The sequence below is a fragment of the Canis lupus genome, chromosome 16 (genome assembly GCF_048164855.1).
Source record: "Canis lupus baileyi chromosome 16, mCanLup2.hap1, whole genome shotgun sequence".
Lineage (NCBI taxonomy): Eukaryota > Metazoa > Chordata > Mammalia > Carnivora > Canidae > Canis > Canis lupus.
The window spans coordinates 59,629,469-59,644,324 of NC_132853.1; the positions used below are offsets into that span (position 1 = coordinate 59,629,469).

The 14,856-nt window shown below is 64.7% G+C and overlaps 3 long non-coding RNA genes across 6 annotated transcripts; 2 read left to right on the forward strand and 1 right to left on the reverse strand.

Annotated features, from left to right (window-relative positions):
• The first annotated feature begins 880 nt into the window (after nucleotides 1-880).
• LOC140607278 (uncharacterized) lies at nucleotides 881-6,706 on the forward strand. Its single transcript, XR_012009386.1, has 3 exons — nucleotides 881-1,254; nucleotides 5,633-5,804; nucleotides 6,147-6,706. It is a non-coding gene; the product is annotated as an uncharacterized lncRNA (long non-coding RNA).
• LOC140607277 (uncharacterized) lies at nucleotides 1,817-9,720 on the reverse strand. 4 transcript variants are annotated; one of them, XR_012009383.1, is made up of 7 exons: nucleotides 9,431-9,720; nucleotides 7,995-8,105; nucleotides 6,896-7,063; nucleotides 6,578-6,681; nucleotides 5,674-6,138; nucleotides 5,160-5,465; nucleotides 1,817-4,843 (listed from the first exon to the last, which is right to left on the reverse strand). It is a non-coding gene; the product is annotated as an uncharacterized lncRNA (long non-coding RNA). The 4 variants fall into 4 exon arrangements; XR_012009381.1 differs by having other exon boundaries at nucleotides 5,646-6,138; nucleotides 9,431-9,718; XR_012009382.1 differs by lacking the exon at nucleotides 9,431-9,720 and adding an exon at nucleotides 8,196-8,432 and having other exon boundaries at nucleotides 5,646-6,138.
• On the forward strand, nucleotides 9,520-13,695 carry LOC140607279 (uncharacterized). Its single transcript, XR_012009387.1, has 3 exons — nucleotides 9,520-9,716; nucleotides 10,354-11,253; nucleotides 12,192-13,695. It is a non-coding gene; the product is annotated as an uncharacterized lncRNA (long non-coding RNA).
• The last annotated feature ends 1,161 nt before the right edge of the window (nucleotides 13,696-14,856 follow it).

The window sequence follows — 14,856 nt, forward strand, 5'->3', positions numbered from 1 at the left end:
GCCACAGGCCCAGGGCTTTGGGGACCGCGCCACGCGTCCCGGGGGAATGGACGCCCGCCCCCGCCCGCGCCCCCGCCCGCGCCCCCGCCCCCGCGGGCACTTCTCGGATGCAGCCCTGGCGACCGAGCCTTTCCTGCCCGCGGAGCCCGCCCGATTCCGCGGATTCCGGGCAGACGGCGCCGCGGGGCCAGACGCTCCCGCAGCCCCGGGGGAGGCGCTGAGGCCGCTGCGCTCCCGAGGGGCGAGGGGCCCCGGGACCCTTCCGCGCCCCCAGCGCCTTCCCGTCTCCAAGGCGCGTGTGCGCGTCTGTGTGTGTCCGTGTGCGCTGGGCTTTCCGGCCCGCGGGAGCCCGCCTCTCGGCCCGCGGCAGGTGGGGAGGGGTCCCGGCCCTCGGCGGGGTCGCGGCCCGGGCGGAGCGCCCCACGCGGTGGCTCTCTACTCACAGTCCCCCCCCACCCCCTGCACCTGTTTCCTGAGTAGCTGCGCCGCGAGGCTGGGCCCCGGCTTCCCGTCCGGGTTCCGACGCCCGGTTCGGGACTTCCGACAGGCCCGAGCGGCCGGCGCGCCCTAGGCGCTCCGAGTGGGGCCCTCACTGTGCGCGGGGGTCGGGCTGCAGGTGCCAGCGGGAGCCCGGGACGAACGGCGGTCCCGGCGGCCCCGTGGACGCCCCCGCACTGCCCCCAGCGCGGGGCCCAGGACCCGGGGTGCGCGGCCGCCCGGGGGTTCGAGGCGCAGCCCGCTCCGTGGAGACCTGGGTCAGAAACCGCGCCCCCCGCGCCCCCCGCGCCCCGCCGCCCGCGTTCCTTGAGCGCCTCATCCCTGAACCTCCCCGGAGCCCGCGCGTCCTTCGGCCTCCGCTTCCCGGCGCCAGAGGGACCCCGCGGGCCGCAGCGGCGTCGTGGGCTCCGAGCCCCGCCGCGCCCCCCCCTGCGCCCCCGCTGGCCTGCACCCCGATCTCCCCAGGCTAGAGGCCACTCGGAGGCGAGGGGTCCCCGGGGCGAGGGGGTCCAGGGCGCAGAGGGCGCGTGGGCGCAGGAGAAGAGACCCGCGGGGCCCGGGCCGGCTGCGCGGAAGGAGCGGGAACCCCGGCCCGGCCTTGCGTCCTGAGCCCGGGGCGGGCGGGGCTCACCTGCCACCTGCGCCCACGACGGCCGACGGCTGGGCTTTCACCTCCGGGAGAGGAGACCCGGCACCTGGCACTGAGGGGCGCCCGCCCCGCCGCTCCGCAGGGGATGGAGTGACGGCCCGCAGAGGGTAGGTGGGCCTGGGACGGTGCGGGGCACAGGGGCGGGGGGAGGGGTGCGGTGTGGAGATCCGAGGGGAGGACACGGTGGCCAGGGACGGACCCCTCCACCCCCAGCCCCCTGGAGCGCTGCAACCCCCCCAGAAGGGCTATGGGGGGGCCCTGCAGGGACCGTGGGTGCTGGGCCAAGCTGCCGGTCCCTCTACCTTATTTCAATCCTGGGCAGGGAAGGATCCAGACCTAATGGTTTCTGGGGCTTCCTCTCCGTCCCCTGGGCCCGGAGATACCAGAGAGCCCCGGGGCTGGGGAAACAAACCCCATGGAAAAGGAACCCTCAGCTGCCCAGCTAGCTGGTGGGAAGGTCCAGTGCAGGGGCACCTTCCTCTGTGGACCCGCGGTTCTCCCCTCCTGTGTCACCCCAGGGGCACAGAGGCAGGGAGGAAGTGCTGTAAGCCTGGATGCTGAGCCCAGAAGACAGTCCTCGGGGCTTTCCCACCATAAGTATGCAAGAGGTGTAAGTAACTTCACAGGCACAGATAATAGTAAAATGTAATAAAAATAATTAGAAGTGGATGAGTTCTGAGTATTACCTTTATTCTTAATATAATTTATTTAATTATAAGTTTGTGTAATTTAGATTTTAACGATGGCTACGTTTAGCAATCCCACTTGCAAATTCCTGAGAACATAGCAATGAGCCGGTGCCAGTCCGCTCTGCACACCCCTGGTGGAAGTGGATGGAGAGGCCTTCAGAAGGCAGGCAGGGCACAGAGGGCTGGGGGCAAGTGTGGCTGTGTCCCAGCCTGATGCTGTGCCCAGGACCTGTGATGTCTCCGGGTCTGTCCTCTCCCTGGACCAAAGCCATGAACCCATCTAGAACCTTCACCTGAGCACAGAAGACTCCCCTAGGGGTGGGCAAGAGTGGGCCACTGGGTGGATGCTGAGGGGATGGGTGCAGAGAGGGTCCCGGGAAGATGCTGGGAAGACCTAGGACAACACCGGACAGGAAGACATGGCCCACCCAGCCCTTGACTCTGAGCCTGTCCATCATTGAGGCCCACCCTGCCTTTTTAAATAGCTACCCCTGAAGTGGGCAGGCCGGGGAGCAGAGGGTGGGGTGGGGCGAGCCGTGGGCTCCTGTCTGGGAAGAGAAGAAGGCAGGAGTCCTCCCGGAGCCAGCTCTGGAGCACAGGCGGCTCCATCAGGTCCACGTCGCTCCGGAGGAGGTGCCGTGGGCCGCTGCTGGGTGGGCTGGCGTCTCAGCTGGGATGGGAGGACCCTTTGCAGGCGTGCAGGGGCTAGCATTTTAGACACGTGGGGGACACTTCCTGCAGCACGCCCAGGTGGTGTTTTGGTTTTGTTTCTGTGCCCCCCACAGCCCCTACGCTGCCGGCCGTGTTCTGTGTCTCTGGGTTCTGTGTCCCTTCCTGGCGGTGCTTACTTTGCGATGTGATCGGTGCACTTTTCTCTTTGTGGTTAGACACCTCACGCGAGGTGTAGCGATGTGTGGCACCCAAGGGTTGTCCCTGGAGCAGGGGAGACGGGCTTCTGGCTGACACCAGGTGACAATCAACGGGGCAGCTGGACCCTCAGAGTGGGGCAGGCCGTGTGACTCCCTCCTGGCCCCATGAGATGATGCTCGAGGGGTGGGCACGGGGCAGTTCTGACAGCAAGCCCCAGCCCCCGTGGAGCGGTTTTGCTGACAGACCCTGCCCACCCACTCTGGTGTGACGGGGACAGGGCCCTGCCGGGCGTGGCCTCCCCGCACCCCCCACCCCACCCCGCAGTCCCTCCAGCCCTCTTGTTGGGCGCCTGTGCAATAATAACCCTATCTTGCAAACAAGAAGCTGTCCCTTTGCAAAGCCGTCTGTCCACATTCATTCATGCTCGTAAGGCCCCCGTGGGCTACTGTCCTCACTTGACAGATGGGGACACCGAGAGAGGCCTGAGAAGCCCCAGACCACACGCGTCCAGTGGAAGCAAAACTGGGGGGCAAGCCGTGGCCCTGCCCCCCCCCGCCGTCGCCCCACTCAGCCCGGGAGCCCCGGCCGGCCAAGGCAAGAGCTCCCTCATGTATGGGACTGGGGGAAAGCAGCATGAGGAGGGGTTAGGCCCGTCAGGCCAGGTCCACAGAGCCCAGTCCAAGGAGCTGCCCGGCCGCCAGCCTTGGAGGAGACGCCGCCCTGCTTCTCCGTGGGCCTTACACATTCACATCCGCCTGCAGAAACCACCAAAGCCGCGGCGGCTGCCGGGCCACAGGCGGCGTGGTGACGCTGGCCCAGCCCTGGGGGGCTCCTCCCCTGAGCCCCACACGGGGGCGGGGGGCCAACTGGGGCCGACCCCCATACATGGGAGCTTTGTAAGCTCGAGCACGAGCCCTTCCCGGGAAGTCTCGTCGCACTTTCCCCGGAATAGGCGTTTGAGGTGCCAGGCAGAGCCGTGGGCATGTAGTACAGTGTAAATATTCATCAGGTTTGCTCGCAGTTCAGCAAATATTTCCCGAGCATCGACTGAGGGACAGGCCGGGTGCCGGGGCTACAGAGGAATCAGTCTTCTCTGTCTCAGAGGGCATGGCGGCTCCCGGGCTACCCAGGTGTAAGTGCCCCTTCCGCGGGGCAGGTGCATGCCACGGGGACCGGAGACACCGCAAGCCCTGGCGGACGGGTGGCCCGGGGTTCAGCAGTCAGGACGGTGTCCTGAGGTGGTGACCCCAGGGAGGCATCTTGAAGAGTGAGGAGGAAGCAGGCTAGCGTGGCCAGTGGCGGGGGAGGTGGGGACATGCCATGCACGGAGGGGACGCCTTTCATCTTTGAAGAATAAAGTGCAAAGCAGAGGGTGGGAGCTGTGCATGCCGGCTGGGGGCCGCGGGGCCTCCCGTGGGCCAGGAGGCACAGACATCCCACCTGGGAACACTTCCCTGGGGGGCACCCCCTGGGGGAGCCCACGCTGCAGAGGGGCCTGGCTCCAGGCGCTGCTGGAAGGGACGTCGGAGGGAGGTTATGCTGTCAGGGCTTGGCGGTGACTTGGGGTGAGGAGCTAACAGAGGGAGGGAGCTGGCTCTGCCCTCGGGGTTGGGCCAGTGGGTGGCGGGCGGGGGGCCTGCATCGGTGCGCATCTCCGCTAGCCAGGGGCAGATCGAGGCCACCAAGGCCACCCCGTCCGGGCGCTTGTCCCGGCAGCCAGCTCTCAGTGGGCCCCTCGGGGGTGTCAGCGTCCGCCTCCAGGTGAACTCAGGCCATCAGCTCAGGACAGTGGGGGATCGGTCACCCAGGGAGAGGGTGGGACATAGGAGAGGATGCGGATGGACCCTTCTGGTACAATAGCTGAATTCCGTGTTCAAGGACTTGGGGGAGGCTGGGCCCTGGTGCTCTTAGCCATTTAGGTGGCACCTGTGGCATCAGAGTGCTTCCCGCGCCGCCTTCTCTGCCCTCTGAGACCTAGTAAATGCGGCAGCCGGTTCTGGGGTGGCCCCGGGGCTCCCGCGCCCTGCCAACACCAGTGAGCGTCGGTTTGGTCCACTCCTCCCAGCTGGCAGCACCTGGCTGGTGCGGTGGGTGCCGGCCGCCAGCCGGATGTGTCCTTGCACGTCACGTCCGCCATCTGCTGACCGTCAGGAGAGGGCATAGGAAACAGAATGAGGGGAGGCCTCAAGGTGTTCCGGGGTGTGCTGGCCGGGGTTACAGGCCTCAGGCCTGGGCTGGGAGTTCTCAGGCAGGGGAAGAGCGGGAGCCTCGTGGCACGAGCTCGGGGCTGGGGGGCTGCAGGCTGGCAGGTGCCTGGGGCTCAGGCCGGGGGGAGGGGGGGGCCGATGCAGGGGGCGGAGAGGACACTTGTCGAGTCGCCCTCACAAGCCTTCCTCCACTTGGTCGCCGAAGCCCACCCCCCATGCCCGGAGTCTTGGTTTTATGTCACCTGCCTTAGTGCCTTGGCCCGAGCAGCACCACGAATTCCAGTAACGCACGACCTGCCTTCGGGGTTTCCGTTCCCTCGCTCATTCGCTGGGTCAGCGGGCTTTCTTCCAGAACCTACTGTGTGTCACAGGGATGGCTCCCAGAAAGCAGAGACCCAAGAGCCTTCCAGCTCTGGCGGTTAGAGTTTTCTTGGTCTTAAGTTTCAATTTCATGCACTTTTCCTGAAACATTGGCATCTACTAACCGGGAGCTATATTAGGATCCCTCTGAGACCGTGTCTGGCTGGGCCCGCAGCATGGACGTTAAACGACCTGCGGTTTAGGGGGGCAGGATTTCAGCTTTCTGGGCCAATCCCCCACCTTGATCCGCAATGTCTGTAAGATGTGCGGGGGGCGGGGGGCTCTGGTGCAGGGAGGGAGGGAGCCAACCAGGAGGGCAGGTGGCTCAGCATGCAAGCGGTCCCCCCACCCCTGCACAGGCCCACCATTTACCAGCTGCAGGACCCCCAGGGAGACGTACAGATGTCATCAGATGGCACGGGGCGGGAGGACGCCGTGGAGGCCTGGCACACAGCCGGCAGGATCAATGGTGTTGGATGTTGTTGGACTGAAGCTCTGCAGAGAGGGTCTCGGAGCCGGAGGGGAGCCCAGGTGACATGCAGGAGGCAGGGAGCTGGCTCTGGGTTGGGGATGCACATCCCACCTCTTTCTTGTGCGATGCTGAGTCAGTGTCTGAAGCCGTCAGATCCTGTGGGGTGTGTGGTCCCTCCTACCCTTCTGGGGATGTCATGGGGACGCAGGGGGACTCCTGGGAGAGGAGCCTTCCTCCAGCACCCTCTGTGCGTGTGCGTGTGTGTGTGTGCATGCGCGTGCAATGGGGGAAACCTTAAACTGTTCGGGTGACTGGGAAGAAAACAGAGGACAAAAAGGTCGTGGGGTCAAAACGCCCTCCTTCTGGGAAGATCTTCATCTTCTGTTCCATTTCCTGCTCAGCACAGGGTCGGCGGGGCGCAGAGCGTTGGGAAGGCAGGAAAACAGGAACTGGTCAGAGCCCGTCCTCCGCTCAGGACCAGCCCGATCAGCTGACCGTCACTGGGCCGGGGTCCCCAAGGGGTCACTGGGCCAAGGCTGAGCCCCGAGGAGCCCAAGCAGGAACTGGTCCCCCGGTGGGCCTCTCAGGAAGGGCCCTGGGGCCGTGGGAGGCGTGCCTGCCCCCCGCGTCCCCTCCTGGCCGCCCCGCACTCTGTCTCCAGTGGCGAGAGACGTAGGCCTCTGCCTATATATCCCCCCCGCCCCCCCTCCGCCACCCGCCTCAGCCATTTGTTCTGCGCCGCCCACGGGCCAGGGTGGTGCTGGGCACAGGGGACATCACTGAGGACAAGCCGCCCCCTCCACGCCGCGGGATCCACAGAAGAGATCCTCACAGTTTCAGAAGCTGGATCGAGTCCCACGTGGGGCCCCCTGCTTCTCTCTCTCCCTCTGCTGCTCCCGCTGCATGTGTGGTCGCTTGCTCTCTCTCTCGCTCTCCCTAAGGAATGAATAAAATCTTTAAAAAACCCCACAAAGACTCGATGGACCAGAGCCCTTCTGTACCCCCAGGTGGGTGGCCCTGGCGTGGTTTGTAAGCCTCCTCCGCAGGCCCCACGGGGCCGAGCACCCGCTGCCCGCAGACATGGGCGGCTCCATCCCTCAGCCCTGCACTCCCTTTCCCTCCTGGACCACTTCACAGATAAACTACCTACCAGCCTCAAGCTCCACTTTTGGGGGGAACCCAGCTAGCTCAGGGACGTCTGGGGAGCACACAGCAGGACCCTGACCCAGGCTGTGGGGGTCACGGAGGACCTTTTCAAGCAGTGACGTTTCAGTGGAGCTCTGCAGCAGGAGCCGGAATTGTCTGGCACAGAGGTATCCTAAGTGAGGAAAAGCAGCAAGTGCAAAGGCCCTGAGGCAGCAAGGTGTTTGGGACTAGCTATAGCAGAGAGTGGGGTGAGCAGGGGGCAGATGTGGGTCACGCTAAAGGTTTAGACTACACTGGGGTCTTGGGGATCCACCCAGGGGTTTGGAGCAGGGGACGATTTTGGAAAGATTCTGCTGGCCACTCAGGGAGAATGGATCCAGCTCTGGCACCAGTGGAGGGAGATCAGTTAGGCTACTGTTCCGGCTGGAAGGATGGCTTGGAAGAAGAGTGGAGGTGGGGAGAACACCCCCAAAATATTGTCACGTGTAGAATCAGTGTCTGTTCGGTGTGACGGACGATCATGTTGAGCTTGTGGCCTCCGCGGCGGCTCTGGGTGACCTCCCACAAACCCAGCAGCCCCGAATCCCGTCCACAGGCCTCTGACACTGCCCCGCTGGCCCCTTTCCTGCCGTCTCCCGATTCCCTAGGTCGGTCTGGGGACACCCCCAGTGCTCATGTTGCGTGGCGGTCGTCCAGCCCAGCCGCAGCCAGCTGTCTCGTAACCGCCTCCCACTGAGCAGAGCAGAGCGGAGCGGGAGGGCAGGGCTGCCGTGCACCGTGGGAAGCAGCCTGGCTGTCGTGGGGCGTGGGGCGTGCACCTTGGTGGCCAGCCAGGGGGGCTGCACCCTCTCTCATCCGACAACCTCTGACACTCACTCAACCGCAGGAGTCTCTTTCTTCGTCTACGAAAGAGGGATTTGCCTGCCTCCCAAGGAAGCGTGTCAGGAGGTGAAGCCTGGAGCAGTGGTGGGCGCGGAGGTGGCACCGGCACGGAGCAGGCGGGCACACGGCCCTGCGGTTCGGCTCCTGTCCAGGGTGCGGGCCATTCCCCACCCAGCCTCCTGCCCCAGGCCAGTTTGCTCCAACCCGGGGTGACCACTCACCCAAGGATGGCTTCCAGGGAGCCTCGTGCAGGCCCAGCCCCACGGCTTTGAGGGGCTGGGCTCCCTTTCCGGCGACATGCCCTCCAGGTGCAGGGCAGGCTGTGGGGTGACCTGCAGGAGAGCACCCACATCTGAGCCAGAGCCAGGAGCGGCTGGGAGGGTAACTCAGCAGGATAGAGACCTGGCCACCAGGAAGCTCACCTTGTGATGGCCAGACTCAGGCCGCCTCACACCCTGACCCGGGGGGACAGGCCCTCCTCGCGGGCAGCGCCATCCCCAGCTGGGGGGCATCATCTCCGACCTGCAGCTGCGGGTGCCCAGCTCTGCTTGCTGCCCCTTTAAGTGAGGGGATGCCTCGGAGAGGTAGGGGAGCTCCCAGCCAGTTTCCAAGACATTTGCTGCATTTTGCTGCAGTATCTGGCTGGTAGGTCCCCTCCATCCTCTCCCTGCCTCCCTCCCTCCCTCTCCCTCCTCCCCCCTCTCACACACACATTCCCTCCCCCTACTCCACGTTGTCCTCGTCCTCGTTGTGTGATCTCCGCTCACACTCTAGTATTGGGTCTGTGAAGTCACCGCTTGCTTCCCGTGACTGCCATTTATAGCTGACAATAATGAAAAGCACCCGCTTTACACTCACTGGGCCCCAGCAGCACGACAGAGACACGGATCCCTTTGTTGCAAATAATTAATTTGGTTCCATATTGCATAACATCCTAAAAAGCTTTCCTGGGCGAACTCCTGCCGGCCGGACACTGTGATCTCATCAATACTGCAGTGCATCAGGCCCTCGTGTTATGCGGTTTCATTAAAAATTTAATTTGTGGTTTAAATCTGCAGTGTTCCCTTTAAAAGGATGGCAGGGGCCGGCGACAGGTGGGGGGCAGAGGGACAGGTGGGGGGCAGAGGAGGTCTCGGGGAGGGGGAACCCCAGCCTGAAGGGAGGGGGGGGCCTTCCCAGGGCGGGAACAGCAGGTCCGTCTCCTATTGGCTGCCCGCCGCCTGCTGGGGCCTCCACTCCTGAGGCTGGAGGAGGGAACCGGACCATTCATAGAAAATGTTTCCCAAGAGCTTGCACCACGATTCCCTTTCCCTGGCCACGGGGAGGGGGCGGGGGGGGGGGGAGAGCTCCTGGGAGCCCAGGCCCCGGAGCAGGGCCAGGTGGGGGGAGGCTTGTCACTGGACCATCCCTGAAGCCCTCCCAGCCTGCAGGTCAGAGCTGCACTCTGTGTGGCCTCCCGCAGGTGAATGGCCCTTTCTGAGCTCAGGTTGTCCCCTCACCCCGAGGAGGCGCAGCCCGTGCCCCCATGACCCCCACCTGGCCGTGGGGCAGGCAGCCTGGGTCCAGGAGACCCCTGCCGGGAATCGCAGGTGCTGAAAGCCTGCCCGTCCGTCTCATTTCTCCACCTGGGCTCCCTCCATCCCCGAGGTCTACGTACCCCTCCCGGAGATTTCTTTCCGGTTGGCGCTGCGGGAGGGGGCCGCTCCCCTGTGGCTCTGGTGGGGGCGGAGGGGCCTCCTGGGTGACTTCCTGCCGCTGGCCTGGGCCCAGTGGCCGGGTGGCCCGGATATTGGAGGGCGGGGGTTTGTGCATCCGGGCCATCTTCTGACTGTGTTCCAGAGGGATTCGGTTAAGCCTCCCGGGGCCAGCTGCAGAGAGAGGACGTGCTGCTTGCAAAATTGATTTGCTGCCTTGGCATTTACATCAGGGAAGGGGGGTGTCAGGTGCGTTTCCCTCTGTGTTGCCGCCCTCCCACCCCACCCCCAGAGTAGGGACTCCCTCCCATGAGCACACGGGTCACAGGCCGCATGTCCTGGACAGAGCATGGGCAGCACTCACATCAGTGCACGGGTCCTGGTCTGCTGGTGGTGGACACACAGCAAGCCCTTGGGTCCCAGGCAGGACCAGGACAGAGGGCCACACCCCCCCCCCCCGCACAGAGACTGGCCCCAAACACCCCTGCAGGGGCCCGTCTCCCCAGGCGGGCTGCGGGCACCACAGGGGTGAGAGCTGGGGGTACAGGTGTGAGGTTCACAGGCTCTCCAGGAAGGGGGGCACAGCCAGCCAGGACCAGGGTCTCCTGACCCCGGGGGTGCTTTGGGTGGCCTTGTGTGCCACCTGAGGCACCTTCCTCCATTCCTGGGGAAGCAGGCCGAGGTGAATATTCCTGTGATGGGCGGGGGGGTTTTCAGAGCATCGTTGCTCCGGGGCGGGAAGACGGTGCCCACGGGCTCACTCAGCTGGGCGGCCACAGCCGTTCAGGGCAGGGGGCGCCGGGGGCACCGGGTCCTTCTGCGTGGGAGGGGGTGGCTGCGCAGCACCACCTGGGAGACAGAAAGGACGGGCAGCTCTGTCCAGCAGTCCAGAGAGGCATTTCGGAGATCCTGGGCTGCTCGTGGAGACAGCCTGGCCTGGCAGCGCCCCAGGAGCCGGGCGGACGCAGGCTGGAGAAGCGCCGCTTCCTCACCCCCTCCCGGGAGCTTTGGGAGCCCAGAGCACCTGCGAGAGCATCTGCGGGAGGACCTGCTAGAGCACCTGCCGGACGCTCCTGGGCAGTTCACAGATGGAGGGGCCTGGCCGTGAGAGGGTGGCCTCAGCAGCCTCGGACTGCGTGACCTCGGACAGGTGACCTCACCTCTCTGGGCTCTGTCCAGGGCTAAATCAGGTAAGTCCCGTAAAGCTCTTGGCGGGGTGCCGGCTGGGGAAGCTCTGGGTACCTGCCGATCAGGATCATGTGGCCGTTTCCCTCCTCAGGGTGTGCAGGCGCTGGTCAGTGCCAGGGAGGAAGGGGTGGGCCTCTGAGTGACGCCATGGGCTGGACCTTTGCTCAACACCACCCCGTCTTTAATCTGAATTTAATTAATTTTTAAAATGTGTAGTACATCACACCTAAAATCTAACTGAACCGTTGAAGGATACAGTGGGGCGGCGGCGAGCACAGTGCCGGGGCCCCCAGGCCTCCTCATCTTCTCAAATTGAACTTCGGTGCCTTAAGCCCACCCCCCTTCCCTCCCCCAGGGCCCGCTCTCCCGTCCCTCCTCCCCAGCCCTCCTCCCCAGCCCTCCTCCTCTCGGCACCTCCTATGAATGGGTAACCCATGTTTGTGTCTGGTTTACCTCGGGAGCGCCAGGCCTCCAGGTCCGCCCACCCCGTCGCAGGTGTCAGGACGCGGTCCTCTTCAACACTGAGGACTAACCCGTTTGGTGTTTCCACTGGTGGGCGACGGACTCCTGCCTGGGCTGCTCCCGGCGTTTGGCCGTTGTGAGTAACGCTGCTGCGCACACCGGCGAGCTCATGTCTCTTTGGGATCCCGCTTTCACTCCTGGGGAGGTATACGCCGGGGAGTGGGATCTCTGGGTGGCCTGACCCCGTCTGGATTTCTTAGTTGACAACTGCAGAACGTGGAGTCTGCCCCAGGGCCCCAGCCTCCCCCGTCCAGTCCCTCTGCCCCTGCGCCCCGGCCCCTGGAGGGCCCTCTGGGAGAGGTGGACTCTGATGGGCACACCGAGCGAGCATCGTTGCTCACATCCTGGGAAGGGGGCGCTCTGGGCCAAAATGGCAGTGGCCAGTCATGAATGGAATGAAGAGTGTCGCTTCAGGCCAGAGCCCTGCAGGCCTTCTGGGTCATTCTCTCTTTCTCTTCCCCGGTGCAGCAACGGGGTCCCTGAGCCACCAGGGCAGACAGGGGGCCTCCTGCTGACCCGTGGCACCACGGCTCCAGAGGGCACAGGGAGGGAAAGCCCTGGTGTGTCCGACTGTGCGTTACGGCGCCTCTGCCGGCAGGGCCCAGCCCGGCTGCCCGGTCCTGCCCACGCCCGGCTCGCTGGCTTCTGTTCCTTGGTGGCAGTAACCAACCCCCTTCCAATGACTTCCTCGATGCTCGCCTTGGCCCCAAGAGCTTTCCCTCTGCACGGGGCAGCCTGGTCTGGCGGAGGAAGCTGCTTGAGCTGTTGCCAGTGGACACTTCCTTCCTGGGGTGGGGACCAGGCGTCCGGGGCGGTGGGGACCGGGTTGCAGAAGCCAACAAAGGCCATCAGAGTAGGAGGTGATGTGTGGTGTGGCTGGGGGGGGATGGTGAGCAGCGCGTGTGTGTGTGTGGGGGGGGTGGGGTGTTGGGACAGCAGGAAAGGGACGCCCCCACCTCCTGAGGCCATAAACCTGCGAGCCTGGGTTTGAATACCGGCTGCACCCCCTTCCAGCTGTGCGTCCTCAATCTGTGTGAAAGCCAGTGAGCACGTCTGGACCTTGGAGGGGACGGCGCCCACAGGGCAGGTTGCAGGAGAGGAGGTGTGCAAAGCAGCTGGCACGGTACCTGGGCGTCATACTGTGTGTGGAGCCAACCTCGCTGTCCGCTTGGCCCCCGACCCCACCCCTGGCCTCCGGGGGTACCCCGGCCCCTGCGCCCACCCGGGTCCCGAGCAGAGGGCCAGCCACGGGCTCTCTCGGCGCCTGTGGCTCCCGGGATTCCTGTGGTTAGGATCCCGACTCCTCTTTATTGTTTTTAAAGTGTTTTACTGTTGGGAAGCCTCAAGCGTCTCCACGGAGGACGTAAATAAAGGTAATAACTTGGCCATCAGGAAGTTTCTCCTGGCGGGTCCGCCTGGAGCGCCCCGCCCGCTGCAAGCAAGCCCCGCCCGGCAGCCAGCGCAGCGGGAGGGGGGCAGCCTGTCTCCCGCCCTTTCTGGGTCAGCTCCCTCTTATTCTCTGAGCTGCCAGCACAGCGCGGGGTAGGCGTGGGCTCCGGCCCCCGGGAGGGGCGTGGGGCAGCCTGTCAAGTGGACTCGTGACAAGTCCGCCGCCCTCCCACCTCCCCCCGCCGGATGTGCAGAGGGCACACGGGGACACAGAGATTAGGGCCCGGAGCTGGGGGTGGGGGAGGCAGTGAACTTGGCGACGGTGGGCATGGGCTTTGGGACCAGGCCCTGGTGCCCGGGGCTCAATGTCTGGGCCGGTCCCATCGGCCCCCCAAGCCTCCGCTCTTTGGGTGTAGAATCCAGACGGTGGGCGATGGTCTGCGCTCCCTGGGGCTGGGCCCGGAGGGTCCTGCTGGCAGCCCTGGGCTGAGGCCTGCCCCGCACTGTCCCATGCAGGCCGCCTGCAGGGGGCCGTGGGGCTTCCCCGTCTCCCACCCGACGCAGAGGAGGCACCAGGCTCACCCAAGCAGCCGTGCAGGGGTGGGGACTGAGCACTGGCTGGTGGCAAAGCTCCCCTGGAGGAGCCCTGCTGTTCCCTGGTGGCAGGGTGGGGGTGCTGGCCTCATTTGAGAGGTGGTTTGCTCGGGGGCCTGGAATCAAGCCGGATTAATTAGACCCGGCAGGCCTGAGCCTGAGAAGGCCCAGAGGGTCCCCAGGCTGCTCACTTCCCAATTTTCATCTCTGACAGCTGAGGGCTTCTATCAGCCACCAACCCTGGGCCTCTGTCTCCTTTCCTTTAAAATTTGTGACAGCACTTTTTTTTTTTTTACTTTTATACTTAGTAACACTTAAAAAAAAAAAAACCCAAATATACATGCCCTATAAGAAACCATTCAGAATGTACAGATATTTACCAAATGTGACCGTTTGGCCCAAGGCCAGAGTGGTGGCCCTTGGGTGTTTAGGGGACCTTCTGGGCTAGTGGGTGGGCGGTGTGGCTGGACGCCGGCCACGGGGAAGATGCAGGACCAGGATGCAGTGGCTGTCGGGGAGCTGGGGGCCATGGGCTCCAGAGGGTGCGCAGAAGAGGCAGGGGGAGAGGGCGGAGGGGGGCAGCAAGTGTCTCCGCCCCCCAACCCCTGCAGGGAAGCAGCCCCGCCCCCGCCCTGCTCCCCACAGAGGAACGGCCCCACAGCAGCGGCTCCGGGCCTGTGCCGAGTGGGGTGTGGGGCGGGCGAGCCAGGCCCGGCCGCAGCCTCTCGGGCCCGGCGACCTTCCTCGAGGCCCAGGCCTCCCTTGCCAGCCTGCGCTGTAATCGGGTTTTCCTCGGGGCCTCTGGCACTGACCTCGTTGTCCCGCCTCCGCCTCTCTCTGCCCTGAGCGTCCACCCCTCACGTTCTTCGGACCCAGGCATTGAGCCTTCCCGCCCCCACTGTCCTCCTCCACCCTGATTCCACCCGACAAGGTCAGGCTGGCACCGGAGCCCGGGCGGGGACTTGGGGTGCCCGGCACGGCGCACTTCTCTGCGGTGTGTGCGACGAGGAACAGAAGGGTTTCCGGGGACGGACTCTTGGTCTGCAAATGGCAGCAGCAGCGCACAGGTTGGAAGAAATAACGTGCGTCTAGCACAGGGCCTGGCACATCCCTCGTTGCTTCCTATCTGCCGATTGGCAGGACTGGACGTGCCCATGAGAACCGCCTGCCCCCAGGTCCCACGGGCTACTCTTGATTACAGTCGGCGGGACTGTGGGGCCAGCACCCGGCAGGAGCATCTGCCAAGAATAGCACGTCCCCTGGAGGGACATGTCACTGTGGTCCTCACAGATGTGAACACTGAGGTCAAGAACGGTTGAGGGACTGGGCTCAGGTCCCAGAGCTGGTCCCGGTGGACGTGGGACTGAAGCTTGGTGCACTGGCCCCCATACTCCTGGGTGTCCCCCCTGCTCAGCGTGTGTGGGTGGCCTCCTTCCAACCCCGAGTGACCAGATGCTCAGCAGCTTTGCATACCCAGGGCCCCGGGGAAGCAGAGGCCCTGAGAACATGGTCCCTCGGAGGGTCACTGCCCCGGTGCCTTCGCCAGCCCCTGGGAGGCCGAGTGTGTTCCTGTTGGCTTCTGACAGGTTGAAGCTTGTTTGTCAAGACCTTGTCAGCATGGGGCTGCCAGGAGGAGGCCTCCTGTCTCTGACGGGGATGTCACTCTGGGCTCTCAAGCCGAGAGGGGCCGTGTTCA